This window comes from Rhyacophila brunnea, unplaced genomic scaffold (genome assembly GCF_057557595.1).
Source record: "Rhyacophila brunnea isolate RB1 unplaced genomic scaffold, BYU_Rbru_1.0 scaffold_19, whole genome shotgun sequence".
Taxonomy (NCBI): domain Eukaryota; kingdom Metazoa; phylum Arthropoda; class Insecta; order Trichoptera; family Rhyacophilidae; genus Rhyacophila; species Rhyacophila brunnea.
The window spans coordinates 27,727,438-27,747,294 of NW_028232848.1; positions in this window are offsets into that span (position 1 = coordinate 27,727,438).

Consider the following 19,857-nt stretch of genomic DNA (forward strand, 5'->3'; position numbering starts at 1 on the left):
AAAGACTACAGTTATTTGTTTCGGATTGCGAACTCTTTCGTTATTTCGTTCTATTTTCTCTAAATTTAATTTGTTCCGATAATAAAAATTTAAATTTTGCTAGTCACGATTTCATACAATAATTGTTACCGTAACTGTATTTTGTTTTCAGAGTCATTAGTTCTAATTATACCAATTTTTGCCGGTTCAGTTTTGAATGTTTTTTTGATTACCGTCGTGTGACATCGCTTGCGTGCGCTTCCATATCGGGCGTGATTTTAGACGCACTTTGATAATTATTCTATTTCTTATAACTTATTAAACTTGTAAATTAATTAATGACAAATTAAAACGTATTATTTGCGGAATATTTTTCTTAAATTTTTCTGGTTCGGTGGTCGTAACTATGTGTGTTATATTTTTCATATAAAGTCTTTTATTGACTTACGCGGTACTTGCAACAGACGTGAGACTAGTCTATGCTGTACGCGAAGAATGGCGATCTAAAGGAGAGGTCAATACGTCACGCCAATTTCATTATTGTCCTTGTGAAATTTATTTAATATTGTGTTGTAAGCTACAATTATTCCTTCGCAAATTAATATTAAGAGTGTTTTGTATGGTATACACCTAATTTTGAAATACAATTTGCACATTTATCATCAATACATATTTCTTCTATAATTTATGTGATACCCACATTATTGGTATGGAAATGTCAATATTTGGGCATCGGAATTTGTGTTAACCATTGATTGTTTCAGCAAAAAGTTTGTTTTATGTTTAGTATGGTGCTAAAAGTGATTTAATAAAGTTCCAAAGGAGAAGGAAGGATGTCAAACTTGGACGAGATCGACATGAACATTTATATACCTACTGGATGACAAGAATTATTAACCTCAAATTTGATAGAACCATTGAATTGAAACATACTAAGTGGATGTAACACCAAATCAATTGGACAGCTGGATGAACCTTATTATGGAATGGAGTTTACAAAAGGTCCTTTCGTTCCATTTCTATATTGTGAATAATTAATAATTTCTATATCTCGAATAAAATCATTATCGGGTTATTCCACTATTTAGTCGACAGTCGAGCCGTCATCGATTATTTGAGTGATATATTTTCATTCTTGGTAAAATTTGACACTAAATTATTCTGAATTCATTTCTTCTTAATTATTAACTTTCTATTCATTTTATTTTGCTATTACAATTAATTATTTGCGACGGTAGAATACATTTATTTCGGATAATATGTTTCTACATTGTTTTTCTTACTAGTTTGACAGTTCGATATTAGTTTTTCAAATCTGTTCTTTTTATAAAGTAGACAATTGAAATTATTCATTTCGCGTTCATTATTGATAAAATTCAAGTAATCTTTCGTTCATTGAAATAGATTTAGTCATTTTTAATTCCTATTCAATTATTCATATTTCAAATTGATTTTTGTTCACAACATCAAGCGCGCTTACATTTGCAGTCGATAGATGACACCTTCGTAGAATTTATTTGAAATATTTAATTTCAAGATTCTGTTCTTTCGTAAGAATGATTATTTATTATACATAAATAATTATTTTTACAGGTGAATATTTTTAATAAAATTTTCCTTCTTAATTCCTATATAAAAACTTCCGTCTACATATTTTTTTGAATCAATTTAATTTTTTCTCTCCTGTCACAATCCTTTCTAATTTAAAGACATATTTTTTTTAAAGCTTGTTGATTTCATTCTAGATGCTTTCACTCAACTATATGCAACTTTCCGTCCTCTCCTAATTTTTTAAAAAGCATATAAGCTAACATTAATTAATATTTTTAAATTCTTTTTTTCTCTTTTCAAATCCTAGCATCCGCTATTTATTATTCATAAACATTCAATTTACTTTCACTTAAATTATTAATTACATTCTTTTTGATTTTGCAATTTTTTTATATAAATAAATAATTATTATTTAAAACTTCCATATATGCATTTAGAGTACATTTTAATTTTGAATATTCTCTTTCATTGATATTTAAAAAAAAAAAAAAATTTTCTTTGAGTATTAAAATATTTTTCTTTCAAATACAATCTTGAATTGATATTTAATTACATTTACATTGGAACTAACTAAATTATTTTTTCTTTCAATTTAACTTGAATTTAATAATTGATTATTTTTTTGCTTGTTCAGCGTGCACTGGGCAAATTTTTTTAAAAAAAAATGCTGATATTTTATTCATTATCAACTTTGTTTGAAACTTTTAGGAGTTATCAAACCTTCATTCATTACGACACACACTCTGTCAAATATTTTTTCTTTTATTATTATGGAAAGGTGTGTTTCCGTGCTAGTCACACTCAACCAATTATTTTGAATTTTGTCAGGGCCGCATTTTAATAATGCCTATTTATTAATATTCAATTTTTTCGTGAAGGAATTTTGTACTCTTTGGTCTTTTGTCTATTACACACCTCAGATATTTATAAATTATAATTATTATTTTTGCTCTTTTACAAGCTTCTTTTTGGATTGATTTTTTATCGAATTAATTATCGCAAATTTTATACATATATTATGTCATTGAGTAATACTTTCTATTATAAAATTCTATATTTCTTTATTTCAATTTCTTTGTGAATTTTTACTCACCTATGGTAAACTATTTCAGCTACTGACTTCTTTCCTGCACATGGCAATACACCCTTGTTCCGGTGAACGTCCATCGCAAAGGTGGTGGTTGCAGACCTTTCGGGAAGGAGGCCTACTCAATTCATACCACACAAACAGCATCTGGACCAACTTTTGGTAAACAAGCATAGTTCTAAAATCCACCATAGTGCCAGGATGAGAGTTATGGTGTTCCCGGAAGACGCAACCGCTGTCTTGGCGTTTGGAAGGGCCTGTCAGTTTAGCTACCTAGTGATAAAATATCTATATTTAAAAAACCTACAATTGTCTAATTAAGTACATCGCGCTGGTGATCGTGTGATCTTTAATTATACCAGTTGCCTTTGTACTTGTTTTTGCGTGACGGTTTTGTTTGCTATTTTTATTATATTTTTTTTTTTTTTTTATTGATTGTAGTGATTGGTTATACTTGTTCTGTTCAATGTATCTTTGTCGGTACAGGTTGCGGGGAGATTTTATTATTATTTGTTGGCTGCTAGCTCCTTGGAAGTCGTGGGAACTGAAGGTGTCTCACTACTGTCCGGTTTGTTTTAGTGATCCGGGGTGCTGAAGATGTTCCTCGGACGCGTCTGATTTTTTTTCTCTAGCAGTCAACCCTCTTGGTATTTGGGTTGAACTATCGGTACTGAAGGCGGTTCCGTTAGTCCCCTCTCTTTTTGGCGTTGGAATCTGCCGCTGATTGTGTGGATTCCACCGCACTCTGATGTTTATGGTGGTGAGTTGGCAGGCGTGATGCGAATAATAGAAGCGATCGTCTGTCGACACTGATGATGTTGTGCAGCGGCCTGGACTGTATGAAGGAAATCAACCTACTTATCAAAATTCCTTGAGGGAAGAAAGTGGACGCTATAATACGATCTCTTTAGCCTTTCATTTTTTATTTTTTGCAGCCCCAACTTGAATGTCGGACCAGTTGCGAACCATGTTGTTCTTTTAATTACGTTTAGTTTCCGATGTGTTCATGGTTTCCTCGTCGTTGCCTGGCTTTCATGTGGTGCTCCGTGGTATTTTCTTTCTGTATCTGGGAGGTCCGTTTCTGATGGGTTCCGGACTCAGATCTCGCGTACCTGGGGCTGGAACACGCCACCGGAAGAAACGTACGTCACCGGAGGTCTCGGGTTTGGCGGGATTGAGTTAGTCCAGAATCTGCGGCGGTGTATTTCTAAGTAGTTTTAAGTGTGATATATTGTACATAATGTAATATAGTAGAGTAGTTTGAAGCGGAGCCGTATATTCTGGAACGGACGATATCTTGTTACACCATGGTAGACTTTAACGTAGTATACTAAAATCGATGATTAATTTTAATTATATATTTTGTACTAGGAATTCTTTTCTAGCTTAGTTTCCTCCTTGTTCGCGTTATTTTATTTGTGGGAGCGCTGCTTGGGATCCGGATCATGGCTTGGAATACCATCACACGTCATTTGTTTCCTACAGGCTTAACAGAGAATCCACATCACAGCTGTTGGTTGTTAGCCACGCTGTTATTTTTATTCAGATTAGACATCTGAGAGTAGTATATTTTAGTAATGTTCTTTTTAAATGTTCGGACGGTGCTTGACGCACAGTATTTATTACTTTCCGATAGACTCGCCCTCACGCAAAACCAAACTGGCACTCATTGATTATTAATAATTATTATATTATTAGTTCGAACCAAGTTGGTGAATTTATTGTATTTATTATTTTTTATTATGTATACTTGCCAAAAACCACGGCATATACGATTGAGAATTTATATTTTTTGCTTTGTGCACTTTATAACTTTTGCCAACTATTAAAGGTTCATCTTTTTTTCAATAACTTAATATTATTCGAAATCAATCTATTAAATCATTCATTGATCTATTATTATTTTCAACTTAATTACTCAATGCTTATATTATTACTCAAATTATGGAAGCAATTTTAATTTCTATTAATTACTTTATTATATTATACTATCTCTGCAATTTTATCAATTTAATGAATTGAATTAAAATTCTTGAACCAAAATATTAATTCATTTATACACAATATATTAATTTATTATACCATTTCATATATTATTATTATCTGAGGTGCATTTATGTAAATTTTTTGGCTATTATTTCAATTTTTTATACTGATATCAAATCTTTTCAAACTAATAATTATTATACAACTCTTCCTATCTTTTTGGAAGCTTTATCTAAAGCAATATTTTTATATATTCTAAATATGGCAGTTTTACACTGCTGGGCTGAATCCCCACTATTTGTTATGATGTGAATTATCTGTGATAAATTATAATATTTTATATATTTCTATATACACGAGCTTAGGTGTTTTTATATTTATTAGATCTTTTTCAAAATTTATAAATTATTGGTGGACCGGTTAGGTAGGGTAAATCTACGAGACCTCTCCCAGCTCTTCACTCTTCAGCAAATAATCTTCTTCGTTTTCTGGATTCTTCATAAGCCTCTCCCTCTGTCACCAAATAACAGAGTGGAAATTTCATCTATATGTCTCCTTTGCTTCGCCTGTAGCCGCGCTATCTCTAAGCATGCCGTCCATGATGCCCAACCCCTGGGAGGATTGATGCTATCAGAAGACCCCCCCGAGAAGTTGACAGTCGAAGTCCTCGTTATGGCTTGTCCTTCTCTTACCGAGGTTGGAGGTAATGTCATGTTATTTTATAACATAACACACTAAGTCAAGGAAGTCTTTACGAGGGCAACACTACGCAAAAGTACGACCGGACCACGCCTGCGCACGGGATAGTTTGTACGGAGTTCGTGACACTATTTCCGGCGCTATGGGAGATAGCGGGCTTTTTACACGAAGGTGAAGCGGGAGTCGATCTCTCAGTCTTGATCGTTCGAAGGAAGCAGACGTCTTGGCCAGTTCCGAGCCTTGGACCCTGGGCACAGGGCTTTCGATTTCCTGACGTTTTGGAGACGAGGACGATGGCCATCTGAAGGACGTCCCCCCCACGCCAGGAGATCGGAGGAACTCCACGGTCCCCACACGTTTGAAGACGCACTCCTCGATTCCGTCCTGGAAGGAATCGAGGGCAGCGAAAAGGCTGGGGAGCCTTTTGTATAATTGGTATTTATTGTTCATTTATGTTACGGTCCACCGAACTAGTCTTTGTTTCGAATTAGCTTTTGGGTTTTTGTTCTTATTTAATTAAACATTGTATCGCATTAGGTGCTCGTGATTCACTTGAGTAATTATACATTTTTATACACTGTAGCCCGCAAGTTATCTTATTTATTAATATACAATTGTTGAAATTTCTCTACTTGCTTTTCATTTAATTATCCTTCACTATTGTCTCTATGCATCATCATAGAGTGGCGCTCAATCCGAGATATTTATATTTATTCCATCTTTATGTACTTTATTATTATACAGGAACATCCAACGAATGAGTATAGTAACCGGACGGGTAACTGAGGTCTTAGAGGTAATTGTCAAACCATCCACGACCCTGCCTCCTATTTCCCCGAGTCTCATGCTTATCCCTATCCTATACCCCCATCCTACCCATATCCCTATCCTATATCCCGTTCCATATCCCCATCTATCCCTATTCCTAACCCCCATTAAATAATTATATGATAATATCTTAGCCGAATATTAAGGATATATTGGTACAACCATGTACAAACAATTGAGATCGTGAGTGGTTGTCTGGCCTTGCTGAAACTGCGACACTCAGCCTCATGGATGCCGTCACCGTGACCGACTCTTCATCACTCTGCAGTAGTGCTATAAAAGCGATATACGTGCTGCATATCTCACATGGCGAGAGTCAATATATGTGGCGATTGATCAAGGGAAGTGATTGCCAATACCGGAGCGAAACAGAGTGAACTATATTTATTATTCAGAAAACTCTGTTATTGTATTTAGTCCAATAATAGTTTACGAAACACTTTACAATTGGTCGTGGCATACTAGCATGCCGTGGTTAATTGATTGGAAAGCTCTGATCTAGACTGCTTATTTCCGGTAACTCTTCTAAATGCTGGTATACAAATAATGTTCTTTTATGTATATTGACAGGAAGTAATTGTAGCCATATTGGGTCATTCGTAAATGACATCACGCAAATTTCGGTTTGCCTCACATAAAAAAAATTACTTTCCTTTATATTTTTTTTTCATTTTTTAACTCTCCTTCCATTCGTAAAAAAAACTTTGCTTTATTAGTGGATTACTTATAAATGATTTGTTTGTTTAAAAAATTTTGGTCAAATTTGTAACATTTATGTAATAGGTACTAAACAACAAAATAATACAAGAACACTACACAATATATTATCTAATTCTGGCCATGTGGCAGAGATGGTGTAGGAAATGTGGGAATCAACAACTCATAAATAAATCAACAAATGCCAGTCGAACTGCATGCATTGCCATATAAGGGCTGGTACATTGGGACATTACCTTATAATATTGCTATATAAGGAATGCAGACAATATGCTAGAGTGCGATGTGAAGACGCTTCGAGACTACAGCGAAGCTATATTTGGAATGCATTCTCTCGCCCCGATCCGAATTGTGAAAACTACTATAATATTGCATTATTTAATCATTACATATTTTTTTCTACAAATTATATATTATTTATACGTCAATAAATTTTAGATTTCATTTTATTTGAATAGTCTACAATCAGTATTTGTATTTAATTACTACGCTAAACTACCACTATCAAACTAGGGACTATCCTGCTCTTATAGCATTCTACCTTCACCCCTAATGAAATAAATAGAGAAACAAATTGCCACAGTACCTACTCGATACATATTCCTTATAAAATGTATATAGAATAAATGTAAAATAGGGTTAGGTTAAAAATGAATTAAAAAATAAAAATTGTGGATATATGCAACAGCATAGAATTTTACATTCCTAATGAAAAAAAAGTGAACGGCGTGTATGCTGAGGTATATTAATTTGGTTTTTACGCACATATATATCTAGTACTTGTGGTATCACATTGGTTGAGCATTTTGCAAGTGGACTGTATTATTGGAAGGTGATGCTGGGAATTCCGGATATAGGGGAGGGGGTTGATGTACAAGAATACCAGGCACTGACCTTTTGATGTGATGAGGGCTGGCGCGCACTGGCATGGGTCACGGGTAATATACTCACGCACTAGTTTGTTTTGGGTCACCCTTTTTACGGCACTTGGTACACAGTTTATGGATGATAATGATTTGTATGTACGAATGTCTTGAGTGTATGAGTGTATCAAGTAATGATTGATGCGCAACGGCTGACTTTGAGTTACTCCTGACTTTGTATTTTTAATTGAATTACTAGCGACGGTAAGCTATCAGAAGCCCGCTCGCGTCCGCTATGTAAATGTAACTGAATGTCTCTTTGCAACACGGTCTCTCATGACCCGTAATTGATAATTGATTGTCTGGTGACAATAACACTGGCAGATTAGGAGGTGGGTGGAGAAATAAGGATGACAATCGCTCACAATCGGCGCAACCACACATATTATAATATTAAGCACACTTGCATACAATATTTTTTTGTTTCACAAAATCACAGTAAATTCAAAATAAGTTTCATCTCAATGTTAATAATATTTTGCGGTTCAATAAAAATACTATCAATTGAATAACGCCATAATGTTTAGTTTAGGTTTCAAATTTACATTAATAATAATTATTTATCTATTTAGATTGAAATTGTAGAAATTCGCTTACTCTGATTAGAGGCTTTGATTAGTATTTACTATTCATTTCTATTCATCTATCATAATATTATTTATATATTATAAGTTTATTATATAGTATTTTTAATGTTTAATAAAATAAACTTATTTTCCTATTATGGTTTATATTATATTAGAGGTATGTATGATAAATCAAGATAATGATGCAAAACTTCGAACTTTTTTTTTATAGCAAGTTCGATCCTAAGAAGACCATAATATGGATCTGTATACAGTGGAGGTTGTATCAAAAAAAAATATTTTTTTACGAGGAATGAATGTTAGGCACTGGATCAACCTATTAGGATCATACTTTTGATCCAAATACACATTGGAAATCAGCATGTGAATTTTTCCAGATTGAAATTCAATCCTGGGACCCATGATATTATAAACCGAAGCGGCTACCATTAGGCCACTGTAGCATATAATATAAAGTAATATTCCGTAATCTACTTGAAAATATTTAATAAACTAGTTAACTCATTACAGTGATTTATGCCTAGCTTTATTGAAAGTGCTGGGTCCCAAGATAAGTAAAAACATATATATTTTTTTTAATGGGCACAGAGCGATCATACCAAAAGTATACATAGATTGCGATTATTATCCTAAAAAGCCATTACTATTATGTATGCTTACATAAATATTATAAAACGTTGAGGATTAAATCCTTCTCACCCTGCACTGATGCTCTGAGATCGATCTACTTAATATACAGTTGACACATCTAAATTAAATAACAATATAATATTAATACTATCGACCGAAGATACATATTTGATGGGATTTGAATTTAAATTCTAATGGATTTAAGTTTTGTACTATTCCATTTAAGCCGTTTTACTCAGTGTACGCTCAGTGCCTGAGGATGCCAAAAGGCGAAATCTTGGTTGCAAAAAACGACGCAAATAGAAAACTTAAATCCTTTTGAATTTAAATAACATTACCTTATATAATATTTTAGCTATGTTCTGAAACTAGTATGGCATGAAGTAAGTTCCTACGTATTTCACTTTATTTATCTAGTTAATTGCTATTAAATAGAGGTCTTGAAGCAAATGCTGAAAAGTATAAATTCATTGAATAGTTGCATCACACTATAAAAGTTCAAAAACGTAAAGCTGCTTCGTTTTCAGTGTAACTGAAAATTTTCCTTATCTCGCTTTAAAGTTTCAATAAAAAAAGAGTTAGTTCGAAACTTACAATTTGTAGTGGGAAAGAGTTACTGGTTCCGGGGTAAATATTTTACGTAAGCTTAGGTCAAACGATGGCCACGTACGAAATCTTCCGCATCATAAATAGAGATTTAGGTCCTGAAAGAGCCTGCTCGCAAAGCTTTATTTCTCTAGCCTTATATCGGACTATCGATGTTTCGAGAAAATTTATGGATTTAATTTTTCAAAAAATACTCTACAATCTTCGGGAAATTCTTTCTTTACTTTATAAAGCAACGCTTACGGGAGATAATCTATCTACTGAAACCTACATTGTAATATTATAGTTTTGGCATGTATTTATACAATAACTATTTAACCATCTTTAAATAAAACGAATATAAGTCATAATTAAATTAATATTTTTTTTCTTTAATCAATAGTGTTTATACACAAGAATGAATGATTTTTAATATTCAAAATACGTTATTTTGAAAAATACCAGAATTTTTTAACCTGTGCTCCTGTATGGCTGTGAGACATGACATCTTACTAAGCTTCAAAGGTATCGGCTTTTGAGCTTTGAGAATCGATGTCTCCGCCAAATCTTAGGGGTACGTTGGTACGACCGCGTTACAAATACCCGAGTTTGTGAGTAGACACAGCAGCCTTCAGTGATTTACGCAATCACAAAGAGACGTTTTACATGGCTGGGACATGTGTTCCGGATGCCGCCAAAGAGTGCGATACTTTGTACCCTTGTAAGCACAGCCTCAAGGATTCCGTCGTCGTGTCGGCCCTCCCTCACCCTGCAGCGGTGCTACAATAGCGATTTTGATTTTGATTGGAATGGCGGGAGGCGCAAGAGTTGGCGATGGATCGAGGGAAGCGGCGCTAAGTTGTGCTTGCCCTATGACAGGGTGAAAGAAAAAAGAAGAAGAGGTTAAAACTCACATCTTTCACTACCTAGAAGAGTACACATATTCTTTATGATTTCAATCCGTTTATACTGCAAATGACTACTAATAATTGAGAATATATTGAATTTAACAAATGATTAAAAAAATAAGTCATGTGATTTATTAAGATAGTAAAGTTAACTGTGTTCATTTTCCTGATTCACATAAAATATTTAAGATAAAATTATTAATTCAGCTACGAAGCATACTATTTTATAAAAAAAATACAAAACAGAGGAATATTTGAAATATACTATTTTAATAAAACTAATATACTTCATATTAAATGATAAAATCTTAAATTTAAACGAATTGAATCTAAGTTGTTTATTCTATCATGTCGAATTCACTAACTTAAATGTTAGTCTCGCAATCTGGTGTTTTGATAACTTTGTTAGTTAATCGTCTACAATAAAATATTTACATTTGCGAACAACTTTATCAAACTGATATTAGCTTTATTAAATTTGACCAGTACTAAATAAAGATTAAATTATACACATTTATGCAAAAATCAACCAACCCATATTTTTGTGAAAAAATAATTATAATATTCAATAAACGCTTCCAAATGCATGATTTCATTCACATATAGAATTATTTCCAATCATATTATAATAAACATAAATTAGATGAACAACTTTGGTTAGAATTTAACTATTGTAATCTACCGATTTTAAAATTAATACTGCAGTACTTACTGGAAGTGCTAATTTTTCAATATTAATTAATACTTTGGCAAATGTGCATAGATTATGTCAGTTTGTTTGTTATTTCACCAAAGTAAATTAGTAGTCAAAATTAATACAGGGGTTTTGGATTAAAATCACACTGCTGGGTTAAAAATAAACGTTGTTTTTTCAAGTGTGCTTGGATCCGGCTCAACATGGAATAAAAGAACAATCAATTAATTTTTGATTGGCTAATAGGTTTTTGTTTCTAAAAATTCTAAATTTTTTTTTAGAATCATGAATTTAAAAAAAATCTTAACAGGTGTTTATCTATCGTTTCCACTCTTTCAAATGAGGGCTCTGGAAACAAAAATACGGCATGTATTACATATTTCTTATTGGTATAATTTCTGAAATTAGTATTTTATAATGCTCGTAATATGTATACCATTAATATATAACTTCTTCTATTAATTTTTTCAGAATATATTCAGAAAGATGCAAGGATTTTTTAATGACTCGCCAACATATTGTGAAAATGGAGATTGCCATTTTTGTTTCCTGAGTGCTCAAATATTGACTCAAATATTATACTAACATAAGATGAAGAGCATGCACCAAACGTAAAATTATTGTTTCATTATTGTGGCTAACAGTATTGTCTTGATTTTGTTCAAATGTTTTTAGGGGGTAAAGAATAAAAGTGAATTTATGCATATTCACATTCTTTTTTATTATTTCCCGTTTTTATAAAACTTAGAATTGATGTTAAAATTTAGATGTACTGAGTTATTTTTACATCATAATTTACAGCTTTAAATATATAATACGAGTACATTCAACAGAAAAACCTAATATATACAAAAAGTCGATTTTTCGTGCAAAGTCGAAGAAGCAAAATAAACTTTTTTGCTTAGTTTGAATATGTGTTTAATCAAAATATAGAGAGGTAGAAAAAATAATAACTTTGTATTAACCGCCATATAACGCTCGTTGACAGTGTATAAATTTTTCTCTTGAAACAATTAAACATACATTCCATATATTATGATCCATCTTAGAGGAAAATGATAATTAACTTTTTTTATATTTCTTTCTCACGTGGGTTGGTTACTTTTTCTATAAATATGTGAGCATAGTCTCAATAAATATTTACTTATTGCCAAGAACGCTTTGATTTATATTAAAATACAAGTGGATAAAGCAAAATTTATTAACACCAACGCATTAAATCCAGGAGGGTCTGAGTTAAGTGTGCCTCGTGATTGCCTATGGCCCAAGGTAATAAAGTAAATCTGTAAAATAACTTTGGAAATATATTAGAAGGTAACCGTAAATACTAATAATAATATATTATAAATAACTATGTTATCTTTTTACTATTGACAGTCTGAGTTTGGCAGACAATATCGGTTGATATTATTTATGTTGACACTTTAAAATATTAAAATAGTTTCTAGTCAAACACGTATTAATGATACGAGTATTATTATTTTGAAGTTGTTTAATCAGTTATGATAAGCCTGTTTTTCTACATTAATATAGGTATGCATTGTATTTATTTAAATTATCATTACGTCTATTCTAATAAAATAATTTTTGCTGTAAGTTTTTGAACTGTTTTAGAATTAGATGTAACGATATAATATTATTATTATTATGTACCTCACTTAAAAGTTCAACTTACCAGCTACGTGTTATCCTAAATTACCGAAATTAACTGTGGAATATTTTAATGAAATTCATATTCAATATGTATTTCAGAGTTGTTGCACTTTGGATGCTTTGAATATAAGCGAAGGTGCAACATTTTTACCGTTTTCTTCAGCAAACGTCACAGGTGAAAGAATAAACCTAGCAACTTTTTGACTACGTTTTATTTCGCAAAAATATGGCGTTATCCATTCATAATACATGACGTGATGCAGGAATAAATTACGTGGACACAGTGATTTTTCAATTTCTGCAATGTCCTTAAGGGCCCACATGCTCAGCGTAGGTCAAAATTGAGCTTTTATGGTATTTTCAGAGCATAACCCTGGAAATTCCTTAAATATTGTAGATCTATTTATATAATTTTGAAGCCTTATTATCCTTTATATTTATTTAAAAATATTGATGACTGCATAAAATATTTTTATTACATTACCGTTTTTAAAAAAATATTTTTTTTTGGTTAGGTACATGTTCAAACACGCGCATTAACATGTTCTTACTTCCTACTTCATTTATCGTTTGTAAATTTATGGTTACGGCCGTATGTTGTAGCTTAGCCACTGAGAAATGCCAATAGAAATGGCGTATTTCAAAAAAATACTACATTATTCTTAGGTCAATAATTATTATAAAGCAACCATTATTCGAAGGATGTTTATCACATTTGAATAATCAAGGACATAGCTTATAATCAATATCTTTAGAATTATCTTCAAATGTGCAAATCGTGCCCATTTTTGAATAATAAAATGCCTAATTCTTGTCAAATTTGGGATCAAAAAGATTATAAAATATAATTTTTTATCGTAAATATGTCACTATATAATGTTAACATTAATTTTACTAATTATGTAACAAAAATACTTTATGCAGTCATCAAATGTTTAAAATTACTATAAAAGATGATAAGGCTTCAAAATTATATAAATAGATTATCTACAACGTTTAAGGGATATCCAGGGTTATGCTCCTTAAATACCATAAAAGCTCCATTTTGACCCACGCTGAGCATGTGGCTAAGTTGCGTTAAGACGATAATGTTAAAACCAAATAGGTACCTACCGCAAGCTACATTGCAAATACGAGTACTTTCTAGAAATCTATTATTAAAAAAAATGCAACATACTTTTAGACAACGACAACATAGACCATTCTAAAGCTCAAATTACAGTGATAGTTTGGTTGATTATTACGGTACGTTCTCGGTAATCATCGAACAATTGTCACCGATCATCGATTATTATGATCAAGATATAGATATAGACTTATATTGGATCGAGATGAATTCTGTCATTTACAACATTATTTGTTTTTCACCATCACAGATAAATAGGCCTTGGTCTTCATTAGACCCATTGTAATAATTAATACTTAGTCAAATTCTTCTCCCACTGTGCAAAAGATCTACTGCGTGATGGTAAGGGGAAACTACGCCCCAGATTAAAACGTGGAAATTTACATCTCTTTTTCTCTCGTTTGTAGCAAGCCGTAAGTAATGCAATACAAGTGAGGTGATACGACGAGGTCACCGAGACTTTCTAATGGTTAACTTTGTCTGAAAACTACTTTCACGTAACATGATACAGTACAGAGTACATAAAAATAAGAACGATAAATGCTTCCCTTTTAAAATCTCAATGAAATGATAGTACTCGTATATTGCAACTGAATGTACACGCATTTTACATGATTTCAAGGTTGAAATCCTTTAAGTTTATGATGCGTTTGACATACTTGATATACATAATTATATTACTATGATTATTTTTGTTCATTGGCTCCAGTATGTATATGGATAAATGGATACTAGCGAATATCTCAACTTATTACGTCAATGCACACATTGAAAAACAATATATGATTTTTACCAGATCCGGGATTGCAACTCGAGATCCTCTACTTACCATGTGAATATGTTATCACTTGACCATCGCGGGTGCTAGTATAAACTATGAATAATAAGTGAATAAATAATAAAATTTGATTCAATTTGATACAACAAATATATACTCCGTTTATAAACTAGCATAACATAAGCTTCCAAAAAAACTTTAGTTACAATAGTAATTCTTCGTACGAAAGTGTTTATGGAGAAGAAAAAATATAAGAGTTATTTTGGGATGTTCAAAAGAAAATCCTCAATTTCTCTCAAATTTCAGAAAAAATCAGCAGCAACTCCTTTCTTTTCTTATTATCGTCAAACGGTCATTGTTGTTGTTCGAACAAACTGCGATGTCCTTTTTTGTCCGTCAGATCAAATCGCCTCGTAAAAAATATTTTCACAGAAAGGTTACCGTTAGACATGGTTGTCGCTTGTCAAAAATAATATTACGAAGTGTTTTTTCCGTTAATAAAATTGTGGAATAAATTTACCAGAAAATTTTTAAGTAATAATTTTAATGACAAAAAAGTTTGTATGCCGAACACACACGACAAAGGTAAGACTTTTTGTTTTGCTCTTCATCCTCGGAGAGATGGATTATTAGCCGTTGGTAATTTCCTATATTTAAAAAAAATATAAATTTATTGCAATCATTGGATATTAGAATCACACTGCTACGTGTTAATTTTTCAACAAATATAATAAAAATGTTACTCTGCTGTATATTAAAATAAACCAATGTTCTTAAATTTCTATAATTCATTGATTTGCTTCTAAATTAATAGTATTCTTCTTTATCAATGAAAATAAATTGTTTTGAAAATCGATGAAAATTTAATTTGAAGGTCAATAATATGACATTGATGCGAGAAAATGTATAATTTATATTATTATTGTGTTGTTATATTGTCAAGTTATGAATAACATTATTATTTAGCAGAATTACTACTTGAGATGTTATTAAAATTTTGTCTGAAATGGAACCAATGATATAGTTAAAGCCATGGATGGAGTAGAATTTTTACTTTTTGCGGATGATTTGAAATTATATGCACCAATTCGCAATGAGTTGGACTGTTGCATGTTACAGAGAAATCTCTGTTCAATTGAAAGTTGGTCAAAAAAGAATAAATTAATACTGACAAATGCTTTTGTATTACCTTTTCTAGGTCAAGAACCTCGATTAAATATAATTATATTATGTCAAAAAAATCTTTAAAACGTCAATCTGAGGCAAAAGATCTTGGGATAATTTTTGATTCTTCATTATCCTTTAACTTGCATATAACTTCCACGGCTCTACGTGCGAGTAAGCTTCTAGGATTCATCATGCGACAATCCAAACCATTCAAGAATCCTAATGTATTACGTACACTCTACGTCTCATTAGTGCGTAGCATTCTTGAATATGGGTCGATTATCTGGTGTCCCTATGAGGTTTCCTATAAACTTATTTTAGAACGCGTCCAGAAGAAATTTCTTCGATGACTTTATTTTAAAACATTTAACTATTTTCCTTTCGATAATTCGTTAGATGGTTATTTTCCAACTACCTTTCTACAAGGCATGCTTACTTTTCACTCTCTTGAATCTCGTCGGTCTCTTCTGCTGTTGAAACACTTTTGCCTGTTATCGCGAGGGATGGTTTCCAATCCTGGTGTCCTAATGAATTTGAATTTCCATGCGCCTGTCAATTACCTACGTGGTCGCAGCCATGATTTATTCTGGATTGGAACCGTTTCCTCGTGTCAAGCCTATCAGGCACCATTAGCGAGAGGGGCAAGACTAATAAATGCGCTCCCTAAAGACATAGACATTTTCAATGATGTACTTTGCATTTTATTTTTGAAACTGTATTTTTCTGTATAAAATTGTACATTTTTCGTTCTCAAAAATTATATTTTTCTGTATTAAATTGTACTTAAGTATGTTTTGATTATTTTTTTTTTTTTTTTTGTTATTATATATATATATTTTTTTCTATATTCTTTTCTCTCTTCTAAGGGTAATGTTTGACTTATAATGTAAATCTCATGTTGTGTACGTCTTGAATTTAGATTTGTTATGTCCACAATGTTTTGTATTCTTAAATAAATAAATATTCAGGAGTCAGCTGATGACCGGAGTAGCGTAATTAGCAGCATGCGCACATACCAATTGAAAATTTTATTGAATGATATTACCCGAATACTTTAATTTTTATTTCGTTTGCCGGTAGTGGTATGGTGAGTAATATTCAAACACCTCACAATTTTTTTTTTATTGTTCGTTGTTCATATTGTAAGTACTAGACTAGACTAAGTAGAGAAAAATATGGACACTACGCTGTGGTGGCACTTCCAAGAATCCGTATTGCACATCAGTTTGCTTGCATACTCCTCCGCTATGTAAACTTTGCGAATGCTATGTACCTTATAGAATGCTAGTATATAATTTTTTGCAGAAAAGGAAGTTTTGGTTGAAAATAAGTATTGGTAGCACGTGGTTGATCAAATCCATTGCCACAGTATGGCATAACCTGTAATCTTCCCAATACTCTTAAAGTCATAATATAACCACACATTTAGCTACTAACATTACAAGTTTCTGAATTTACAGTCCAGCATAAAAGTCTATTAATACTGTCTTAAAATAGTATAATTACATACTAGTTATAAGTTGCATAATAATATCATTAATGAAGTGTTACTATGTAAAGATACTTTAATATGATATGCGATAATGTAAATATTGAAGTTTTACCGATAAGATATACAAATATTATATAGTAAAGTAATTTTATTCTAGTCAACCCTACTAACAGGTAAAATTTACTTGAAAGGGCAAAATAACTTATTAGTAATCTGAGGAAAAACGATTTATTAAAGAAAAGTAGTGAAAGAAGAAATTCTGACATGGGCTTAGGGGGCTCAAGAACAAATCGATTTTGACACACCATTATTAATGCTGTTTTGCTTTGACGCCAGAAAAATTTCTCTGCAGTTGGGTGGTATTTTTGAAAGATGCTAAATAATAATTTTAAAATTTAAAAAACGGTGTATTATTAAATGCTCAACAGAATCATGGGGCAGTCGATAAAATTTCTACTTGAAATACATAATATAAAATACGTTTTAAAATATATATAAATCAAAAAAAATATTTAAAAACATATTACATATTACTTATATGTTAATTATTTATAATATTATATCGCATAAAATTTATGTTGCATTATATGCTGGAATACATATAATATATTTCACATACTTTACGGTTCTATAAACTAATCTGTGGTTTTTTATTATTCAAAGTAACAAACAGCAAACGATATCATCCTCTACCAAACACAATGAGAGGAAGTACCAAAACTACTCCTTATTTTTGTAAGTGATAGCACTTATAATTATTATGCTGTTTGTTACTTTATATAACAAAAAACCACATATGGTTGCATAGAAAAAGAGCGAGTTTTAATTGCTAGGGAATGATTACAATTATTGTTAAATTGTGTTATAGAGATATAAAGAAAAAAATGGCGGAGGCAGTATCACACGAATGGAACGTCCGAGAGGGTTTGCGGATTTATTTTTACAAGCTTGCTTCTGCGAGTGTAGATGCACTGATCTAAAAATAGAACAGCGTGTGTTACTACAAATAATCAAAAACTATTTTGATAATGTCCGTAATTTAAAACATTTGATAGTGAACACTACCTACACTGTCATAATATTACTGTATTTCAGAACCAGGTTTTAGATCCATTTCAGTATCTCCTATATATTATTATCCTAAGAGATTTTGGAAAACGCACCATTTTGTTTATTTAAGTACCATTTTGTTGATTATTAAAGGAATTCACTTCAATTTTTGGAGTCCCGAATCTACTTCCATTTGAATCCGGCACAATCTGATAAAACTCGACACAATCACAGATAATATCGTTTTTATATAGCGTTTTATATTCGTCACCATACATTTTTGCATCTTGCTGTCCGTCTACCTCAAATTGATTATATTGTCGCTGAATACTTTCTATATAACCGATATTTCATAAATCTGAATTAATATTCCACAAAATTATTCAAATCTGTAAGCAGCACATTGGCGTACAAACAAGAAATAAATGGATATTTCCTCACTAATTATTACGAAAATATAAGCTAAAACCACTTCACTGCTATTTATCTGTCAAACTAATAGACTAATGATTGTCATTTGTTTTCTTTCGCGAGCTACCTAAAACAAGTTCATTTGACGTGTCAGAATTCAAATTTAGAATTTGCAGGAATAATCGAAAAAATGTGACATTTCTATTAGCATTCATTATTTATCTTAATTACATAATAAATATAATATTTTTAATGTCTCTATAAACGAGCATAAAAAACAATAGTCAATCACTTTCAGAAATACGTTTCCTATAGATATATTTTTGTCCATATTTAATCCGAAAAATCCTGGCTGTCACAAATCACACAAAAATGTAGGTACGTCATTGCCTTGCCTCTTCACAATATTCGATGAGTTTATTTAAATCTAATAATAAGACCACATTTCAACGATGATCATCATGATCGAAGATTAAAAATACATATAAAACTACGTTGATTAATCAAATTATCCTGAAAAAATATTGACGGAGCATCATTTTCGGTATGCAATTGCATGCATTTTCATTTATTTTGAACCATAGACAAAATACTTTTATTTTAGCTGTCATATTCAAAGACAACGTAGGTAGGTAAATTAAAAATGATGATTACTGTAGGTAATTAATACACAACGTTTTTATTATATTATTAATAGATAGTAATTATACAATGTTGAATTAAATGTTTTATTACACAATATAAGAAAAATGCATGCTTTATAGACAAATAAAAAAGTCAATTATTATGATCATTTCATCCCATAATCGCACTATGAAGACGTACCAACGTCATATTATTATCCACTATTTGCATTCATGTGGTTACTATATAGAAGAATTAATACGTGTCACTATGCTTATTAGGATTCCACTGCTGGATGAAGGTTATTCCAAAGAAAAATTCATGCTTTATAGACAAATAAAAAAGTCAATTATGATCATTTCATCCCATAATCACACTACAT